Source organism: Oncorhynchus nerka, linkage group LG10 (genome assembly GCF_034236695.1).
Source record: "Oncorhynchus nerka isolate Pitt River linkage group LG10, Oner_Uvic_2.0, whole genome shotgun sequence".
NCBI lineage: Eukaryota > Metazoa > Chordata > Actinopteri > Salmoniformes > Salmonidae > Oncorhynchus > Oncorhynchus nerka.
The window spans coordinates 8,741,118-8,763,505 of NC_088405.1; the positions used below are offsets into that span (position 1 = coordinate 8,741,118).

At 41.1% G+C, this 22,388-nt stretch overlaps 1 pseudogene; it reads right to left on the reverse strand.

The window, feature by feature from the left end:
- Window positions 1-854: 854 nt before the first annotated feature.
- Window positions 855-21,769, reverse strand: LOC115127137 (myosin heavy chain, fast skeletal muscle-like; annotated as a pseudogene).
- Window positions 21,770-22,388: the final 619 nt, after the last annotated feature.

The window sequence follows — 22,388 nt, forward strand, 5'->3', positions numbered from 1 at the left end:
TAATGTAGGAGAATATAACACATTAGATCTGGTAATGTAGTAGAATATAACACATTAGATCTGGTAATGTAGGAGAATATTACACATTAGATCTGGTAATGTAGGAGAATATAACACATTAGATCTGGTAATGTAGGAGAATATAACACATTAGATCTGGTAATGTAGGAGAATATAACACATTAGATCTGGTAATTTCCGTAATTTCACCACTAGAGGGCTGGGGTGAAACACTAATCATTATGGAACTTTTGTATTTCTGACAAAAATCGGATATTCAAATTTTCTAATGATAAATCGGTATCCCAATTGTCAGTGTTTATCCATTTATGTGCATCTGGGTTTTAGTTAACCCAGAACTAAAATCTTGTGTAATTGAGTCAGAGGCACGATTACCATTTATAAATGTTTACATTGTCTGTCCACACCAGGTTATTGTATGCATAATCTGTGACAAAATTCGAATGCAGTTGTCTCTGGAGAACTTGTTCTAAGAATTTCCCCTCAATCTCCCAAAAATGTTTTTGCTCAATTAGTTACCATGGTTACGCATATATTCCTCCCATTTGTTTCTTTTCAAAACATTCCAATTTGGGCGTGTCCATATAGGTCAGTTCCCCAGAGTGTAAAAGGTTATACCTATAACTATAATTTATGATGTAATCAATCCTTGCATCCACAGCTCTGTTCATGAATTTGAAAGTGATTACATTTCTCCAGCCTCAATCCTCAGCTCTTAACCTAAACAAGTGTTGTGGTTTGAATCCCAGATTGCTCCTTTAGTTAAAGTACAGTATTTTTATGGTATGAAAAATGCTGTTTTCTGATAAATAAGTCCACAGTCACAAAGGAAGTGTATGTAGGCCGACATGTTTTTAATCAATACTCAACATTTCACCATGAAAATCATATTTTATGAAACACAGGAAATTGACAAGACTTTGGTCTTGTTTATTCAGATTCTTTTCCCTGTAAGAAGAAAGAAATAACAGAATGGATCAGAATTAATAATGAACATGATAAATATATCAACACTTGGTAATAACAGAATGGATCAGTATTAATAATGAACATGATAAATATATCAACACTTGGAAATAACAGAATGGATCAGTATTAATAATGAACATGATAAATATATCAACACTTGGTAATAACAGAATGGATCAGTATTAATAATGAACATGATAAATATATCAACACTTGGTAATAACAGAATGGATCAGTATTAATAATGAACATGATAAATATATCAACACTTGGTAATAACAGAATGGATCAGTATTAATAATGAACATGATAAATATATCAACACTTGGTAATAACAGAATGGATCAGTATTAATAATGAACATGATAAATATATCAACACTTGGTAATAACAGAATGGATCAGTATTAATAATGAACATGATAAATATATCAACACTTGGTAATAACAGAATGGATCAGTATTAATAATGAACATGATAAATATATCAACACTTGGTAATAACAGAATGGATCAGTATTAATAATGAACATGATAAATATAACAACACTTGGTAATAACAGAATGCATCAAGTATTTAAGACTCTGTACTCAGCTTGATTTTTGATTAACCTTTTATAAAGAAAAATGTATTTTAACCTGTCCTGAAAATGTTATCTCAGAGATCTTAAATAGATTTGAGTGATTGTTAAACATCAGTATTGACCTCTGTGAAGAATGAATCATAGGTGGTGTTGATGTGGTCATGTTTGAACATCAGTCAGGTGTAGGTTTAGCAGCAGTTCTGTACCTTTCCAGAGTCACGGGTCTTGGCTCTGAGCTTGTTGACCTGAGTCTCAGCGATGTCAGCACGCTCCTCAGCCTCTTCCAGCTCATTCTGAACCTTCCGGAACTTAGACATGTGCTGGTTGGATGCTTCCTCCTGGGTGAGGAAAAGAGACGAGAGCAAAACATCACTATTGAAAGTTTGGAGCTTCAGGTACCAAATTAATATATATTTTAAAATGTATTTTAACAGGTTTTATTGACAGATGTAGGATAGCATTGTACAGTATATATAGGGAGATAGATGATACAGAAGAGAAGTGAGTGGTGGAACAGAGGATCAATCTGCTGCTTCCAGGGCCATGTGATCCAGGAGAGTCAGCACCACCTCTCTACTTTAAAATGTTACACATAGGAAGAGTCACTGTGCGTACATTTCTTCAGAAATGACTTGCACTATCAACTGAGTCAATGTTGACGTTGTGCAGTAACAACACTTCAACTAATCTCACAAAATGTTTTGTAATGTCTACTAAGGACTGTAAGCTCTCAGAGGATTTGACTAAGTCTGTGACTCACCGCTTCCTCAGCCTGCCTCTTGTAGGCCTTCACTTTCATCTGCAGCTTATCTACCAGGTCCTGAAGTCTGCCAACGTTCTTCTTATCTTCCTCAGTCTGTGGGAGAAGTTACAAGAATCAATAGTCCATAGTTTAACACACAAACCAGTGTGCTTTAGTGTGTGCAGAATGCACTTTCTCTTACCTGGTAAGTGAGCTCCTTGACTCTGCGCTCATACTTGCGGACTCCCTTGACCGCGTCTACACCTCTTCTCTGCTCGGCCTCCACCTCAGTCTCGAGCTCACGCACCTTTGTGGAAGAAATAAAGGTCGGCATTTATGTGAGGTGGTGAAGTCAGACGTAACAAATCTTTGTAAAACAGGAATGTTCTTCAGCTAGTCGAGGAGGCACAAGTGTGCCTATGTACTTTTACGATTTTAATTAAAGGGGTCTATAATTTTAAAAAACTCATTTTCATTATGTAGGTTGGTTATTGAGAGAACTCATCATTACACAATATCCCTGTGGATAACAGAACTGATTTGGCAGGTCAAACACCTGAGAAAAATCCATTCAGGAAGTTTTTTTTTGTTGGTTTTGTAGTTTTCTATTCAATGCCATTACAGTATCCATTGACTTAGGACTCAATTTGCAGTTCCTATGCCTTCCACTAGATGTCAACAGTCTTTAGAAATGGTTTCAGGCTTGTATTCTTATAAATGAGGGAGTAAGACCAGTCTAAATGAGTGGACCCTGACGTGTCACAGATCTTTTTCATGCGCAATCCCAAGAGAGTGCATTTCTTGTTTACCTTTTATATTGACGACGTTATTGTCCGGTTGAAATATTATAAATCATTTCGGCTAAAAACAACCTGAGGCTTGAATATAAACATTGTTTGACATGTTTCTATGAACTTTACGGATACAATTTGGATTTTTTTGTCTGCCTGTTTTGACTGCGTTTGAGCCTGTGGATTACTGAAGAAAACGTGCAAACAAAACAGATGTTTTTGGATATAAAGAGACTTTATCGAACAAAAGGAACAGTTATTGAGTAAATGAATGTCTTCTGAGTGCCACCATATGAAGATCATCAAAGGTAAGGGATTCATTTTATCTCTATTTCTGAGTTTTGTAATGCTTCTGCTTGGCTGGTTACTGTTTGTAATAATTTGTCAACTGGGCTATGTTCTCAAATAATTGTAAGGTATGCTTTCGCCGTAAAGCATTTTTTTAAATCTGACACCGTGGTTGGATTCATAAGAAGTTAATCTTTAAACCTATGTAAAAAATGTTTTGTTTTCTGAATTTTTATAATGAGTATTTCTGTATTTGAATTTGGCGCTCTGCAATCTCACTGGATGTTGGCTAGATGGGACGCTAGCTTCCCACATACCCTAGAGAGGTTAAATCATTCAACAACTTTTATTAATGCAATTGCAGACAGAAGTTGACAACAGGAACATAGCACGCATGTTTCCGAGTAAGTTCTGCAAAATACTCAAGGGTCCAAGATATTTTATAAAACCTGAAGTCCAGCCTTAGTGACGTCACTGCCTACGTCATTACCTTCTACTCATGAGACCAAGCCAATGCATCCACAGCTACACAAACAAAGAGTTTCAGTGTTATCTAAAAGCTTAGCAGTAAATGTCCACACCCCAATTTGATTTATAATGGAATGTTTGACTAGTCTCTTAACTCTTACACTCCCTGGGGAGTTCTGTGTCTCTGCATCTCTTTTATATTTTATGCTCTTCTCACAGACAGCCTGAACTCACACATTTCTCAGACAGTTTCTTTATAAGAGGCAGAGACTAGAAATGTACTGTGGAACAATATTAAACCTCATAAAGTATATTGTTAATCTGTAGTCTAGGACCCTATAAATGTAAGGAGGGGGTATTATAAACCTATCCTCTTTAACCTCTTCAGTCGACCCTCTACTTTTTTGAACATTTTGTTAAAAATCGCGCAACATTTCAGCGCCCTGCTACTCATGCCAGGAATATAGTACGTTCATATGGTTAGAATGTGTGGATAGGAAACCCTCGGACGTTTTTAAAACTGGTTAAATCACGACTGTGGCTATTACATAACGTGCGTTACATCGGAAAGCGCAGGAAAACCTGATCACAGAAAATGGAAATAAATATCCTTGCGCCACTTCCAGCAATTGTTAACAGTGAGCCGAATTAGATAAGACCGAGCATTCAACTCCCACAGCATCCCCATGTTGTCGAGAGTCTTGTGAATTTAATCATCTTTGATTCTTGGTTGAACCGAAAGAGGGGCACCGCTTACCTCCGGTCTCCGCCCAGATCATTCCGGAAGAGCTCTCTCCTGAAATTTTTTCCAAGACGACAGCTAATGATATTTACATCGCCTACGGATGATTTTTATCGCTTATTAATGTTTACTAATACCTAAAGTAGCATTACAAACGTATTTCGAAGTGTTTTGTGAAAGTTTATCGTCTACTTTTTGAATTTTAAAAAATGACGTTACGTTGTGAAATCGCTGTTTTTTTCGTTTATCACACAGTCTACATATAACGATATCTTGGCTTTATATGGCCCGATTTAATCGAAATAAAGACCCAATAGTGTTTATGGGACATCTAGGAGTGCCAACAAAGAAGATGGTGAAAGGTAATGACTGTTTTCTATTTTATTGTGCGGTTTGTGTAACGCCGAAATGCTAATTATTTTGTTTACGTCCCCTGCTGTGCTTTTCTGTTGTAGTGTATTGGTGCATGCTATCAGATAATAGCTTCTCATGCTGTCGCCGAAAAGCATTTTAAAAATCTGAATTGTTGCCTGGATTCACAACGAGTGTAGCTTTAATTTGATACCCTGCATGTGTATTTTAATGAACTTTTGAGTTTTAACTAATACTATTAGCATTTAGCGTAGCGCATTTGCATTTCCAGAGCTCTAGTTGGGACGCAAGCGTCCCAAGTAGAGGCAACAGGTTAATTAGTCCAACATAAGCATTATTATAATACATCAAACATTTGGTACAGCCCCTATCATAACCCCTAGGTGAACCCCTGACATTCTCATACCTTACTGCTGAAAGACTTTAGCTTATAAAACGTATACAATGTTATTTAAACATCTTCAGAGGGCACTTATTAAACATATATTTTCTTACAAAATACCCAGAATGCCATATTCAAATCTTACCAAAAGTAGATTTCTTTGTGTGAGAATGTTCCACAAATGTTCGTCAAAGTGAGGCATTTTCCCCCAACATACCTTATCTTTATATGATCAAATACACTTCCAGCAATCTGTTTTTCAATCCACCCTGCTGTTAACTCACCCTGGACTCCAGTTTCTGGAGCTGCTTCTTGCCTCCCTTCATGGCCAGATTCTCAGCCTCATCCAGACGGTGCTGCAGGTCCTTGACTGTGACCTCCAGGTTCTTCTTCATCCTCTCCAGGTGAGAGCTGGTGTCCTGCTCCTTCTTCAGCTCCTCGGCCATCATGGCCGCCTGGAATGGTAGTTAGTTTAACTTATGCACCAATCATAAAGCTCCTTTGGGATCTTTGGTGTGGTTAAACCAGCCCAGCGACTGCTGGCCCTTGGGGACAAATCAAGTTGATGTAATTCAAGGACTCACGTCAGTGATGGCCTTCTTGGCCTTCTCCTCTGCATTCCTGGCCTCCTGGACGATGTCGTCCACCTCTCCCTGCACCTGAACCAGGTCAGTCTCCAGCTTCTTCTTGGTGTTCGCAAGGCTGGTGTTCTGAAGGAGGAAACAAGGTGATTTGTTTGACTCTCAAGAGAACTTACACAAGGCTGAAATTATGAAAATCTAAAAGCAAGCACTGTTGAATTCTATATGTGTGTAAACGGTATACTTGGTTGAGTTTCATTAGAAATGGCTTTTGACCCGTACCTGGGAGTGCAGCAGTCCAACACGCTCGCTGGCGTCCACCAGCTCAGTCTCAGCCACTTTGCGGCCTCTCTCTGTCTGCTCCAGAGCAACTCTCAGCTCCTCGATTTCAGCCACCATCAGACCGTTTCTGCGCTCCACCATGGCTGCCTGCTCCTTCATATCTTCTGCGGCTCGGACGGCATCATCAAGGTGCAATTGGGCATCCTGGGGTTCACAATGAATTAGGAATTGTGGAAGTCGGGCAATACAATCGGTGAGAGAAATGTTAATGGGTAAAAATGTCCCTAATATCCCTACCTTTCTACACTCTTAGAATTAGTGGTGACTAGAGGAACCCTGGAGATTCTCAAGGAACCCCTAGAGTTCCTCAAGGAACCATTGCTAGTCAATGGTTCATATTTTCACATTTGGTTAGTTGAGGGGTTCTTGGATAAACCGTTAATTGTTAAATGTAGCAAGGGTTCATGGAGGATCCCTGGAGTGGAGGCATGGCTTAGTAGCGGCATGGCTTTAAGATAGATATTCTTTGGGCCGACCGTTAGAGTAAATTTAATTCCTGTTCATCTGTTCTGTTGTATTGTCATCACATGTTCAGGTTGAACACTGACAGTTTTGTTGCTTCAATGAGGCCAGTGGAGGTGTATGAATTCTTCAAAAGCAAATCCCAAAGTTGGAATAACGTTCTTATTGTATGTAATCAGCAATTAAAAATGATTATATTAAAAAACTCAATATGCAAAAATATTGAAGGAACATTTCAATTTGCAGTATACTAACTTAACATGATGAACAGGAATAACATTTATGCTAATGCTTGACAAAAAATAACCCTCCAATAAGCAGAGGTGTGGACTCGAGTCACATGTCTTGGATTCGAGTCACAAATATGATGACTTGCAACTCAACTTTGACTTTAACACCAATGACTTGTGACTTAACTTGGACTTGAGCCTTTTGACTCGAAGAGCACATTATGACTTGCTTAGGACTCGAAACTCAAGACTTGAAACTTGTCGGTCTTGACTTGAGACTTGACTCGGACTTGCCTGTCTTGACTTTGGATTTGACTCGGACTTGCCTGTCTTGACTTGGGACTTGAGTGCTAAGACTTGAGACTTACTTGTGACTTGTAAAACAATGACTTGGTCCCACCTCTGCCACTAAGCCACGTCTCCAATCTGATAGAATGACACCTCTATAATATATTATTGAAAAGGTTCAAAATTTAACCCCTCCCATCACAAAAAAGATAACAGTTTGAAACTTTACACAGAGGTTTCTCAAAGGTCCGTTTCAGAGGGGTTCCTCTTGGAACCTTTTTCAACTGGGAAGGTTCTGTCGGTGCGGCAACCCAAAAGGTTCTTCCAGGCCCCTTTACTTCAAAGAGTGTACAGTATAATAGTCCAGTCTATTACATTCCTCTGATCTATTATTTTCTACTGATTCACAAACAAATCCCTCCCCATGTTCAGGTTGTTGAGCCTGATGTCCAAGTCCCTTTACCTTGAACTGTCCCTGAACGTTCCTCAGCTGTTTCTGGGACTCAGCAGCCTGCCTGTTGGCGTGGCTCAGCTGAATCTCCATCTCATTCAGGTCTCCCTCCATCTTCTTCTTCACCCTCAGGGCGTCATTCCTGCTCCTGACCTCAGAGTCCAGGGTGCTCTGCATGGAGTCAACCACCCTCTGGCTGTTCCTCTTGATCTGCTCCATCTCCTCGTCCTTCTCAGCGATCTTCCTGTCCACCTCACCCTTGATCTGATTCAGCTCCAGCTGCACACGCAGAATCTTGGATTCTCGTGCTCCAATGTGCCCTGGACAATGAGAAGCAGTCAAGCGAATTGTGCTCAATATATTAGGATGTGTATTCCAGAATTAAATACTGTGTATATGATGACAATATAAACCAATACATGAAGCATTGGATTGTAGTTGGTATAGGCAGACGTAACACTGCTTTTCATATCAAACAGCTGTAGTTTGTACCTCCGCCTCCTCCAGAGCGGTCTGGATCTCAGACTTCTCTGTCTCCACGGTCTTCTTGGCCTTCTCCAACTCATGGATGCTCTTGCCAGTCTCTCCGATCTGCTCAGTCAGGTCAGAGATCTCCTCTGCACACACAAACACACAAGCTGTTTAGACTTGGGAGATTTTCAGTGGATATCACCAATGCACTGAAGTTTATAATGAATCATAATAACAGATAATTAGTTATTGTCTTGCAAATCTAATTGCCACCCCACATCATTGGGTTGTTCAAAGGAATACCAATTACATGTTCCAAAAATATATATATGTTAAAATGTATATAAAAATTCTGAGATTGTGTAATAGCGATTTTGATATAATGTTGATGATTCCAGTCGATTCCATTTTCAAACACTGGTCAAACATCATGCAAAAATAACTGCTGTCAAATGCTCACGTTGCAGGTTCTTGTTCTCTCTCTTCAGAGTCTCCAGATGATCCAGAGCCTCCTCGTAGGAGTTCTTCATCTTGAAGAGTTCAGTGCTCATTGAGCGAGCCTCCTTCTGAGCTCCTTCCAGCTCAGCCTGACCCTCCTCATACTTCTGCTTCCACTCTGCCAGAACCTGGGGGAATCCATGGAGTTTTCATTACAACTCATTGAAAGAGAGTTTTCAATCAGAAATATGCTACAATTATAATACAACTGATCAAATAGCAGACAGAAAATATCACCCTAGAGTGAGGTTTATAAATGTTCACCTTGTCAAAGTTCCTCTGCTTCTTGTCAAGGTTGGCGGCCATGGCGTTGGCTCTCTCAACGTCAATCATGAGGTCCTCCACCTCTCCCTGCAGTCTCTGCTTGGTCTTCTCCAGGGAGGCACACTTTGAGTTGGTCGCCTCAATGGTCTCCTCAGCCTCCTGCAGACGCTGGGCCAGCTTCTTCCTGTTGGACAACAGAGGGTGGTGTCATGGTGAGTAACTTGTTGTGAAACAAATATTGCACTACATATTGAAGTAACATTTTCTCAGATCCCCTACCAGCCTCAACATCCACACCGTTTATTTTAGTTTTTGCTATTGAGTGCAACTCACTTGGCCTCCTCCAGCTCCTCTGTGCGTTGGATGGCATCAGTTTCATACTTAGTCCTCCACTGAGCCACCTCACTGTTGGCCTTGGACATGCCGCGCTGCAGCTCTGCCTTGGCCTCCTGCTCCTCCTCAAACTGCTCTCTCAGGAGATCACAGTCATGGCGGGCAGACTGGACACCATGGGCCAGTGCGTTTTTAGCCTGAGAGAGAAAGAAAGACAAAGAGAGATTAGAGAGGGAGAGTAAAACAGATGACAGTAGGAGTCTCTGAGGGAGGTGTAGAAACAGTCTATGTGTAGATAAAGCTCTAAACTGGAAGGTGGTTCCCATTTAGGATGCCTTACCTTGACCTCCTCCTCAATCAGTCTCTTCAGCTCCTCCACCTGCTGGGTGAAGGCCTGTTTACCTCTGGTCAGCTGAGACACCAGGCCTTCCTTCTCCTCCAGCTGGCGGCCAAACTCACCTGCCGAGAAAGAGGGACATCTTGTTATGGGGAATCTGTTCTCGAAGATTGACATTTTATTTTGAGGAATCGTAGTGCAGAAACTGTGTGGACTGAATTCACAGCCCCCAACACATGTTATTGTGTACTACTGAGGTGAACTATATTGGTTTGTTGTTCATTGTTGGAGGTACCATTTTCTGTAAGGAGTCTGGCCCTCTGTCCGCTGATGTCGTTGACCTGGCGAGCATTCTCATCATTCTTAGTCTTGAGCTCGCTCAGCTGGTCCTCAAGAGTACGGCACATCTTCTCCAGATTGCCCTGTTAGTGAAACATATGGGACTGTCAACTTCAGTTTATTGAATGGTCATTTAGCTGACCATCCTCAACACTGCTTGACCAAAACATCACTACTCACCTTAGCCTTGGCGACAGCCTCCATATTGCTGGAGAGGTCATCAATCTCCATCTTGTACTCGCTCTTCTCCTTCTCCAGCTTCTGCTTGACGCGCTGCAGGTTGTCGATCTGCTCCCCGAGCTCAGCCACACTGTCGGCCTGCTTCTTGCGCAGAGCGGCGGCTGTGGCCTCATGCTGCAGGGTGGACTCTTCAAGATCACGACGCAGCTTCTGGAACTCAGCTTCGCGCTTCTTGTTCATCTCAATCTGAGCAGCAGTGGCGCCTCCGGCCTCCTCCAGTCTCTCGCTGATCTCCTCAAGTTCCCTGGAGAGATCGGCCCTCTGCTTCTCAACCTTGGCCCTGGCAGCACGCTCAGCCTCAATTTCCTCCTCCAGCTCCTCAATACGGGCCTACAACAGGTGGTAAGAGCAGGGGGAATGAACACTACAATACAGTTGAAACAATTGAACCTCACTACATAATAATAGCATGTACTGTATATTTATCATAAATGTGTTTATACATAGCCAGCTACACTAACATATTTACTATATTCATTAGACAGTGTCCCATGCAGGAACCAAACTAACAACGGTAAGAAGCAACATCTTTACACAGATTAGAAGCACCAGCAAGAAGGACCATCTTCCATCTTACTGAGTCATCAGAATCCACCAGGAAGAATGTGTGCTAGTGTAACGGAAGTGAAACGGCTAGCTAGTTAGCGGCGGTGCGCGCTAAATAGTGTTTCAATCTGTGACGTCACTTGCTCTGAGACCTTGAAGTATTTGTTCCCCTTGCTCTGCAAGGACCACGACTTTTGTGGAGCGATGGGTAACGATGCTTCGTGGGTGACTGTTGTTGATGTGTTTAGAGGGTCCCTGGTTCGCGCCCAGGTATGGGCGAGGGGACGGTCTAAAGTTATACTGTTACACTACCAGAAGAAATGCATTGGTTATTTTCCTGTACTGGAGCTTAGATCCTGTCCTGTACCTGGAGTTCCTTGATCTTCTTCTGCAGCTGAGCTCCCAGAGACTGCTCATCCTCTATCTTGCTGAGGAGCTGGGTGGTCTCAAACTCCTTCCTAACAAACACAAACACGTTGATTGTAAAGTTTGTTTAGGTTAGACAGTGTAAAGGGAGCCTAAGCTACCATTCACTTTGCTTTTAAGAATCACATACAAAGACTAATTCATGATTACAAGAATGAGCCAAGAAGAACCATTATGTTGATCAAGAAGGCAGGGAATACTGTAGTCATTTATTTGTGTTTACTTCTTGATTTTCTCATCAGACTGCTGCTTGTCATTCTCCAGGTCCATTATGGACTCCTGGGCCAGTTTCAGATCTCCCTCCAGCTTTCTCTTGGCTCTCTCAAGGTCCATACGGAGCTTCTTCTCTTGCTCCAGAGAACCCTCAAGCTACAAGATATAAACAGAAATGTGTTGGTCAAATCTAAACAACTGTAGATTATATCATCTTGCATAATATCATGGCCAGAATGTCAAACTCCACTCACGTCGTCCACTTGCTGTTCCAGCTTGGTCTTGGCCTTGGTCAGAGTGTTGACTTTGTCCTCCTCTGCCTGCAGGTCGTCCAGTGTCTGCTGGTGGGCCTCTTGGAGGGCTTTCTTCTCCTTGGTCAGCTTGGCAACACTCTCATCCATAGACGCCATCTCCTCTGTCAGGTTTTTAACCTGAAAATGGCCACAACAAACGTAGTTTTTGGTCAATTCACCATAAGTGACGTAGCAGTAACAAGTGGTTAGCAGAACATGCAATGAATATTTTTTTCTACCTTTATTTAACTCTGCAAGTCAGTTAATAACAAATTCTTATTTACAATGATAGCCTAGGAACAGTGGGTTAACTGCCTTGTTCAGGGAAAGAATGACAGATTTTTTACCTTGTCAGCTCTGGGATTCGATCTTGCTAACTTTCAATTACTAGTCCAACACTCTAATAGCCACTTGACTACCTGCCACCCCAGGTATACTCCCATGTGGGGAGTACACCATATTACACTATTTTGTGTCTTCATTTTTACTGCACTCACAAAAAGACGTGAATTACATTTCTGTTTTGAGTTGATTATTCTTTGGATTATTGTTTGGTTGGACTGTCTACAAGACCTTGTTTTCAGTGGCGTGCTTCTCCTTCTCCACTTTGGCCAAGGTGAGCTCCAGGTCATCAATGTCCTTCTTCAGCTCAGAGCACTCATCCTCCAGCTTCCTCTTCTTGGCAGTCAACTCAGCATTCATCTCCTCCTCGTCCTCCAGCCTCTCAGTCGTCTCTTTGAGTTTGGCCTCCAGCTGGATCTTGCTCTTGATGAGCCCCTCACACCTTTCCTCGGCATCGTTCAGATTCTCTGAATCCTGGTTTCAGAACAAGATTTAAAAAATGGTGTTTTCACTTTGTGTATCAAAATATAGACTTCATTTAGTCAAATAAGTCAGAGCAAATCAATTTAAATGTTTTAAATATAACATGGGCAATTTCTTGAGTTAGACACTAACACAATCGCTATGTGACTATGTACTTGTGGGTCTAAATGTGCTCTGATGAGGGTTGTTGCTCACTCACAGATGCGACTTGAAGTGCCAGGTCATTCTTCTCCTGCACCATGGCCACCATCTTCTCCTCCAACTGCTTCTTGGTGGCCAGAGCCTTGGCCAGGTCCGACGTCATCTTCTCATAGTTCTCCTTCATGTTGGCCAGCTCCTTCTCAGTCTCAGCGCTCTGCAGCAGGGGCTTGATCTTGAAGTACAACTTCATCCATGGCCAGGTTTTCACATTCATGAATGAACGGATGTTGTACTGGATGGTGAAGACGGAATCTCTGGTCCACAGAAAGGATAGAGTGACATGGTGAGTGACATGGTGAGTGACATGGTGAGTGACATGGTGAGTGACATGGTGAGTGACATGGTGAGTGACATGGTGAGTGATATGTTTAAAGATTGTTATGAAAATTATGATTAAATGACTGAACAATATTCTCATTTTAAATAGAACTGTAACTAAGTAAACTTATACTCTGTTTTATTATATCTGATTAAAAATATGAGTTCATAAAAAGGGATTGTGTGAACTTTTAAAGTTCCCTTTGTCTCGGTCGAGAGGAAGAGATTCATTTTAGGAGCAATGAAATTACGTCATGTTATTGTATATAAACTGTTGCTCGTGGTAACGTGGCAGCGCGCTCCGAGAATATATTCTGTTACCTATTATTGATAAGACTGGTCTCCGTCTATTTTATGCAAACAAGAATCTTACAAATTCTCATTAAAATAGATTAAGGGAATTCAATTAATGAAAACACATTGGTATAATTAAATTACAGTAACAAAGATCTCCTCCAGTTTTAAAGAGGAGGACTTTAAAACTACATTCTGAGATTTGAAGAATAACAAAACAGGGACCCTGACATGTTTTGTATACAGCTGAGGAATGGGGCTAGGGAAATGAAACCACTCTTACATGTATAGATAGCGCTACATAGGGAATGACTGACAAGTAACCCTAAGATCATGAGGCATTTCATATTATTCCAGAATTAATGGGTAAATATTACTCATTTAAATAACAATTGAACAGCTTGCTAAATCCCAACTTGCTGCTTTAATAGAATATTATAACATGTACCTTCTCATCCTGAACAACTCACAGCATATTCAGTACACAATCATTATACATTACATACAGGAGGCTGACAGAATTGTTTGCCAAGATGTCTACTCTTCCTCACCTCCTCTCCATCATCTTGGTGAACTCTCTCCTCATGAGGAATCCACGGCTGAGAGCCTGGACCATGCCGACCAGAGAGGCCAGCTTCTCATCTCTCATCTCCTCCAGGACACCCAGCAGACCGGCTTTGAAGAACACCTGACACAGGTTGACATGGTCAATTATGGAACCAGACAAGTGGAAAGAGATAGAAAGTATTTTTGCAGTTGTTTTTATTTCTTTACTTAACTTTTGTTCACCTCATAAATTTCTTTTTTTAGAAAGAAATTAGTTTTTGCTTGGGGGTATTTGACTGACCTTGGTGTGTCCAAACTTGTAGTCCTCGTGATTCACATCAATGGACCCAAGCAGCTTCTCAGAAGCCTTCTTGTTGTCCATGAACTGGCCCTCGGGGATGACACTGGCATTCAGTACTTTGTACCTGAATCAGGAGAAATGTCAAGTTGTAATACATTTACATTTACATTTAAGTCATTTAGCAGACGCTCTTATCCAGAGCGACTTACAAATTGGTGATAGGTCGGTTATATTACGTAAAATAATAAGGCTATTCTGATGTTGGGAAAACTCTTTGAGAAGATTAGTGTGTGCGCGCGCGTGCGTGTACCTCTGCTTGAAGTCAGCATAAATGATTCTACTGGGGAAGCCCTTCCTGCAGATCCTGATGCCCTCCAGAACACCATTACACCTGAGCTGGTGGATAACCAGGAAGTTCTCCATCAGACCTGGAAACACAAACCAAGTCTCTTTAAATACTCATAAACAGGTTAAAGACTGGTTTGTTAATATTACTGATACTGTACTGACAAGATGTCATATTTAACTCAACATCTATTGTACCTGGAGTCTTTGACTCGTTGGGGATCAGGCAGCGTACAAAGTGAGGATGAGTGCTCCTCAAGTTGGTCATCAGCTTGCCCAAGTTCTCCTGTAAGAGGGTTACAAACCATGTTCTCAGAAATCATTTCTGATAATCACTACAGCTGAATATCCACATTTTAAAAGCTCACCCTGAACTGGGAGGACACAGTCTGCATGGAACCACCCTTCTTCTTGCCTCCTTTCTTGGTTGTATCTGTTATAATGGAGAAAAGTTCAATATAAATGAGAGAATCTCATGTTAATTTCACACTTATCTTAATGCAAATACTGCCAATGAGATTGTGTAAAATAACACCTATTGTATGAGTAAATTAACCCAGTAAATCACCCTGACAAATTGTGATACATTTAAAGCAGCAATCAGCAGTTGAAAGAATAACAAAATATGCTCCCTGCCCCTGTTTCAATAAAACACAGAGAGATGGTCTGGAGAAACATAACCACTCAAATGTATAAACATATCTATGAATTAAAGGACTGACCATCCATGATATCAAAATGATAGTATTAATAATGTAGTGTTCATCATATTTTGAGGCTGTAAAAGTGCATGTTTCCCTTTACTTTGCTTACAAACATTTAAACAAGCTTATATTTCGGCTTCTGATGGGGTACAACGGCTGAACTAAGCCGATGTTCTTCAAGAAAGTTATGTTCTTCAACAACGAATGGTTACATGTCTTAAGTCCACAAATGGATGTAGCAACTGCAGACTGACCCTTTAAAGAAAATGGGACTGATTTGTAACTAGTTCTTCATGAAGTCTTTTGATGTTCTGCTAGTCTTACCCTCAGGTGGGGCAGCGACATAGAGGGTCGCCATCAGTTTGACTGAAGACTTCCCGTACAGCTGAAGAACTGAGTCATTCAGGGGGTCCTTGTTCTTGTCCAGCCAGCCAGTGATGTTGTAGTCCACAGTGCCGGCGTAGTGAACCAGGGAGAAGTGGGCCTCTGCCTTGCCTTTGGCTGGCTTGGGCTTCTCAAACGCCTTGTTTTTGCCAAGATGCTGGTCATACAGCTTGTTCTTGAAGGAAGTGTCTGAAGCCTTGGGGAACATGCACTCCTCTTCAAGGATGGAGAAGATGCCCAATGGCTTTACGAAAAGAGATGTACATCAAATTAGTGATATTTACATTTAGGATCACATTTATTCTTTTAGCAAATATGCCATTATCAGAGTATCTTCATTTAGTGGCACAATAGGAAACATATTGAGTTCTCAACAGTCAGATGAGTTGTACCATGTGATAATATCTCCATTTGAGCTTTGCTGTTGAGGTCCATTATAATCCTGACAGACAGCTTACCTTCTCAATAAGCTCAATGCAGGCAGCCAAGTCCATGCCGAAGTCAATGAAGGCCCAGACGATTCCCTCCTTCTTGTACTCCTCTTGTTCCAGGACGAACATGGTGTGGTTGAAAAACTGTTGCAGTTTCTCATTGGTGAAGTTGATGCACAGCTGCTCCATGCTGTTGTACTGTTGAAGGAATTTCAGAAGGGATCATTTCATCATCATACAAGGCTGTAATCCCTCTCAATCACAACTAATTGTCTTGTTCTGGTCTCAGACTCACGTCAAAGATCTCAAACCCGGCAATGTCGAGCACACCGATGTAGAACTGCCTTGAATTCTTGGTGTCCAACATCTCGTTGATACGGATGACCATCCACAAGAACATCCTCTCGTAGATGGACTTGGCCAGAGCCGAGACTGAGTTATTAACCTGCAATGATAATACCTCAAATGAATACATGAGATATTGACCATGTCTAGTGACAAGGTGAAAAGAGCTTGGAGAAAACATCATCACTATTCAAAACAAGCAATTCACTCATCACCAAGATATTTCTGGTGCTCAGAAAATGGTAGAAGCTGTGTTTGGCCGCCTTACCTGAGGCACAGTCTGTCCCTTGGTCACATACTTTTTGTGGGTCTAGTTTTGATTTGAACCCACATCCATAATTTTAAATCATTTCTGACCTAAATGATCACTTTGGGGTAGCACAGAGCCTTCAGCATCTCAGCTGAGTTGTATATCAGGCCCAGCAGGTAGCCGATTTTATCAGCCACTGGAGAGAGAACCAACAACAACAGACTCAGAAACACAAGATCACTGGGAATGGGATTCTGATGTCACACTGACAAAATATTGGGTTCTGGGACCAAGTTTTTGTGGGTCTAGGTTTTTTACATATTGTATTTATGAGAACCCTGGGACATCCATAATTTTAAATCTATTTCTGGAGGTTGTAAATTGGTCTCCATAAATGATCTCCTGCCTGGGACTTTGAGGAGGCTCTGTTTACTATTGTATATCTTAGTGGGACTGGGGAATGGGACTAATGTTTACATATTGTATATCTATGAGTGGGACTGGGACTAATGTTTATATATTGTATATCTTTACATATTGTTTACATATTGTATATCTATGAGTGGGACTGGGGGATCTATGAGTGACTAATGGACTGGGACTAATGTTTAGAAATTGTATATCTGAGTGGGACTGGGACTAATGACTGGGACTATGGTGGGACTAATGTTTACATATTGTATATCTATGAGTGGGACTCACCCTCTGTGCCGTCTGGCTCGGCCTGCTCCTCACGCTGCTTCTGCTTGAATTTCAATCTGCCATGGTGCAGTACAGCTCCTGTCAGCTTGTAGATGCTATTTTTCTCATCATTAGTGAAGCCCAGGATTGTAATGGCATCCTGGCATTAGACAGGAAGTACAACAGTGATGAACTGAATGGTAGTTTTCTCACATACAGAACACTACAGTTCTGTTCTCTCACCAGAACAAATGGGATGGATACATTTGACTGGGTTCTCAGATGCACGTGATTACACTTGACCAACACAGGTAGATGACAGCACAAAATACATTTGACACAGTTCCACAGGGACTTAGTGACACTCTCTTGTGGATGTCTTACATGTACAGTATGGGCCTCAAGGTGAAGTGTGAAGGCATGAAGAGTTCCTTGAGGCATATGCCTAACTAACTGTCACTGGACTTTCATAATTCCTATATGTGTTCATTAATTAAATTCACTTAGTCTATTTTATGAGAATTTGTAAGATTCTTATTTGCATAAAATAGACGGAGACCAGTCTTATCAAAATGAGATAATAGTATTTATACTCGGAGCGCGCTGCCATGAAACCACGAAGAACAGTTTATGTACAAAATATGACGTCATAGGTTATAAAATGTCCTTCCTCCTATCGACCAGGACAAAACAGGTTCAATAGTTTATTCCCACCCCCTCATCCCTCGCTCACCCCCTCGCTCACCCCCTCGCTCACCCCCTCATTGCTCGCTCACTCCAGACACACTTATCAAGATTCACTTCTGCAATCTTCACCTTCATCCATCACTATTTAGAAGACAGTTCCAGATAATGGAAAACCCAGGAAAACCCTGCTGCCTTATCTGAACATCCCAGAGCTAAGTTGAGTCGGTTCAACCATAGGTTAACGATCCTTTCTGCTTACTTAAAACCCACAATCCAGTCCTTCCCAACCTGGTTGGAATGGTATTTATTATGTTTAATTACCCCCCGTTTCATGCTACATAATCCCTTCCTTATGAATTAACATTATTAATCAGATATAATAAAACAGAGTAGAGTTTAATTAGTTACAGTTCTATTTAAAATGTAGTTATTGTTTAGTCATTATTCATAAAATTCCTAACACTAACTCAAGGCATTTAGAATCAAACAAACAAATACATGAAAATTCCCAGCTGCCACCAGGTTGGAATTGCACAGTGCATTCAGTGTGTATGGTGGTCCTACCCGTTCCATATATAGAATATGATGATTCAGTGTGTATGGTGGTCCTACCCGTTCCATATATAGAATATGATGATTCAGTGTGTATGGTGGTCCTACCCGTTCCATATATAGAATATGATGATTCAGTGTGTATGGTGGTCCTACCCGTTCCATATATAGAATATGATGATTCAGTGTGTATGGTGGTCCTACCCGTTCCATATATAGAATATGATGATTCAGTGTGTACTGGTCCTTTCCATATATAGAATATGATGATTCTGTGTATGGTGGTCCTACCCGTTCCATATATAGAATATGATGAACTCTTTGTTTGACTCACGTCTGTGGCATCCAGCTCTTCCTTGTCGTTGATGCTGGCCACAGTGATCTGACCCTGACTGCACATGGGGAAGTCGTAGGGGTTGGTGGTGATGAGTGACATTTCTATGGACAACAGAGGATGTCTTGTCAGTTAAATCTCTTAGAATTCTACTGTCCTACCTTTACAGTATCTCTCCTTTACTCAGTAGATGGACTCAAGGATGTAGTATAAAATAAATAGCATCAACTAAGACTCGTGGACTAGTGCACCACAGTCCATTACTTGATAGATATTTCCCAAAGACCTGACCCATATCTAGATGCCTTGTTACCATGGATGTACTCATTGTAATAGTATTTATAATGGAGGTAGGAAACATTCCCCCTGAACCTCTACTTTGGCTCACCAATAATGTCAGGTTTGTGATTGGTCATCATCTGGAAGAAGATGTGGTAACCTCTCTCATCGGGAAGCTGGAAGGACACTCTGGACTTCTCTAGCAGGTCTGAGAGAGAGAGAGAGAGAGAGAGAGAGAGAGAGAGAGAGAGAGAGAGAGAGAGAGAGAGAGAGAGAGAGAGAGAGAGAGAGAGAGAGAGAGAATAAATATGAGATATGATGATATGCTCTCCGAATAAGAATATATGTGAATTTAGGAAATCATTGAGAAACAATGAAAATCAACTCACAGGTCTCAATGTCAGCTTTAGCCAGTTTGCTACCTTGGAAGTGAATTCTAATGAATTTACCCTAAAGTAGAGCATGGGGGTTAGAAAGAGGTTAACTAAATACATCTAACATTTTACTTTGATAGACCCCTTTAAATGTTACAGTTTGTTTGACATCTGTTGATGTCAGAAGGGAAATACTGAAATACATTTGTCCAATATTTCCCAGTATGCCCTTCATACTTACGAAGCGAGACGAGTTGTCGTTCCTCACAGTCTTGGCATTACCGTAAGCCTCCAGCAGAGGGTTAGCAGCAATGATCTGATCCTCAAGAGACCCCTGATTGAGACAAACACAAGTTGCTCAGAAACTGGTTCAATTAGTTATTCTCAATTGCTTGATCACATCCCACCAAATTGAAATGTGTTAGAAAGGTTCAACCTACCTGCATTTTGCCTGGTTCTGCTTCCTTCTTGGCACCAGACACTGCAATGGTGGCAAAGTACTGGATGACACGCTTGGTGTTGACAGTCTTTCCTGCACCGGATTCTCCGCTGGTTAATATGACAGAGAAACAGGGGTTTTAGTCACATGTTTGAATGTCAGATCGACTTTCACTAAGAAATAACATTGAAAAATACACTGTTTTCCGACATAAATTAACAAATATCCCCACTCATCAACTCATTTCTATGCGTAGCCTAATCCATTCATAATGTCATGTATTTTCATCACACCCAAGTGTCCCAACATATTGCAGTAGAAACCCTTTCTCAAGTGAGATTTTAGTAAACAACGTACGTAATCAGGACGGACTGGTTCTCCTGGTCTGCAACAAAACAACATGTTGATTATCATACTCAAGCAACATTATGGGGACATTATTGAATTCATAGCATCATCATGGATTTAATTTTGGAACATTTTCCATTCAAGGCAAGTGAAATCAGATATTACCAGCAAACTGTTCTAACGTAGACTAGAAAACAGTAGATACATCTCTAAAACATATTTTAACTTCCATCCATCCATCCATCCATTCATTAGAGCTCATACCAATCTGCATGAACTGAAAGGCGTTGTCAGAGACGGAGAAGATATGGGGTGGAGCCTCCATCCTCTTCTTCCCTCTGTAGGCGTTAACAACCTCCATGTCGTACACAGGAAGCCACTTGTAGGGGTTCACCGTGGCACAGAACAGCCCAGAGTAGGTCTGGATGAACGAGAATCAATTCAATTAGGGGATGAGAACAATCAGATTGACGTTGTAGGTCTACTGTATTGGTCTGTTTTGGTTTCTACCATGACTTTATGTGTAGTACTGTATGTGTGTGTATGTTTATACAGGTATCTTACATAGATCATCCATGCTGCATAACGCTCTTTGAGGTTATACAACACAGAGGCTTCATTCAGGTAGGTCATCATGGCCATGTCCTCAATCTTGTCGTACTTCGGGGGGTTCATCTGGTAGACGTCTGCTTCCTTGAACTCTTTTCCTGCCTGAAACAGTCAGAAATATAGATTATATGCAGATCAAACTGGGCAGGACTGAATTCTGTTTGCTCATTAAATACAAGTTCAATCTTTACATTTAAAAATAAAATCTGCACACCCCCCATCCAATCCAACTACTTTGTCATCAACCACTCACACACATGGTGATTAGTAACTAGTCAGTACAGAAAATATCATGCTATTTTTAAATCGCAGCGATAAAAAGTATGTGTTTGAAGGTTATATTCTGCTGTTGTTACTTATTTAATTTAGTCTATTGGCATGTTTTGATCATGTTGATGTTTATTTCAAGACATGGAGTAATTTGAATACTTTTTAAATCAGGCTTACCTCCTTAGTGCCGTCCGGATGCGCGACTGTCACAGTACACTTTCCTTCAGTCCTGGCAGTGACCAAACCCTTAAGGTAAAGCTCCTTGGTGTCTGCGACATAGCAGGCGTTCTTTGAATCAAAGGGTGCGGTTTGTGCCTCCATCCTCTCCTTCTCAGGCTTACGGAGGTATATGGCAGCCTTGCCGTAGATTTGCATCTCCGCGTCCGTACTCATGGTGACGGATCACTAGGAAAGAGGCGAAACAAGAAACATGATTGACTCTGTGGTGCTTCCTCCACAGTCAACAGAGTTGTGAGGGGTTTCTCTCACAGAACATTTGTCACTTTTCTTATGAAGACTCAAACTATGTCTCACCTTCTTTTCCCCCTTCTACAGATGAATGTGTACTTCTTGGAGAACCCTGGGAAACATTAGGGTGGTGTGAATACGTACAAGTCTAAAGCATTATCATTTAGCCCCCCGAAGAGGTAGAAAACATTTAGAACTGTATAATTCAACACAATCATTACAGCCTTGGTGTGAATAAGTCTAAAGCATTATCATTTAGCCCCCGGAGAGCCAGAAAACATCATTCAACTCAATCATGACAACCTTGTTCAATTAAACTACAGGTGCAACTGGTAACTTTCATTTCCTGGTGACAACTCACTTAACTACACATTCTGTCAAGAATTCAAATAAATACCCCTGAAAACCCAGTTACATTAGAAACCAACCCCTCAATTTATAAACAGCAGGAGCACAACTTTTGGCAGTAAATAAAAGCTACATGTTTCAAGTAAAAACATTTAAAATGAATTCCAGTTGATTGCATATTGTAAAATCTGACAATGCAGAAATAATGTAAATAACTAAATGCAGAAGTCAACTGAAACAGGCCATTTAGCCACTGCCTCACATGCTGAGTGCTAAGATGACACAAATGTAAACATGTGAAGAGGTGGAGAGTCTTACCACAGAGGAAGAAGGTGTCTGACTTATGGATGCTGGGGTCTCAGCCTGCTTATATCTGGTTGAAA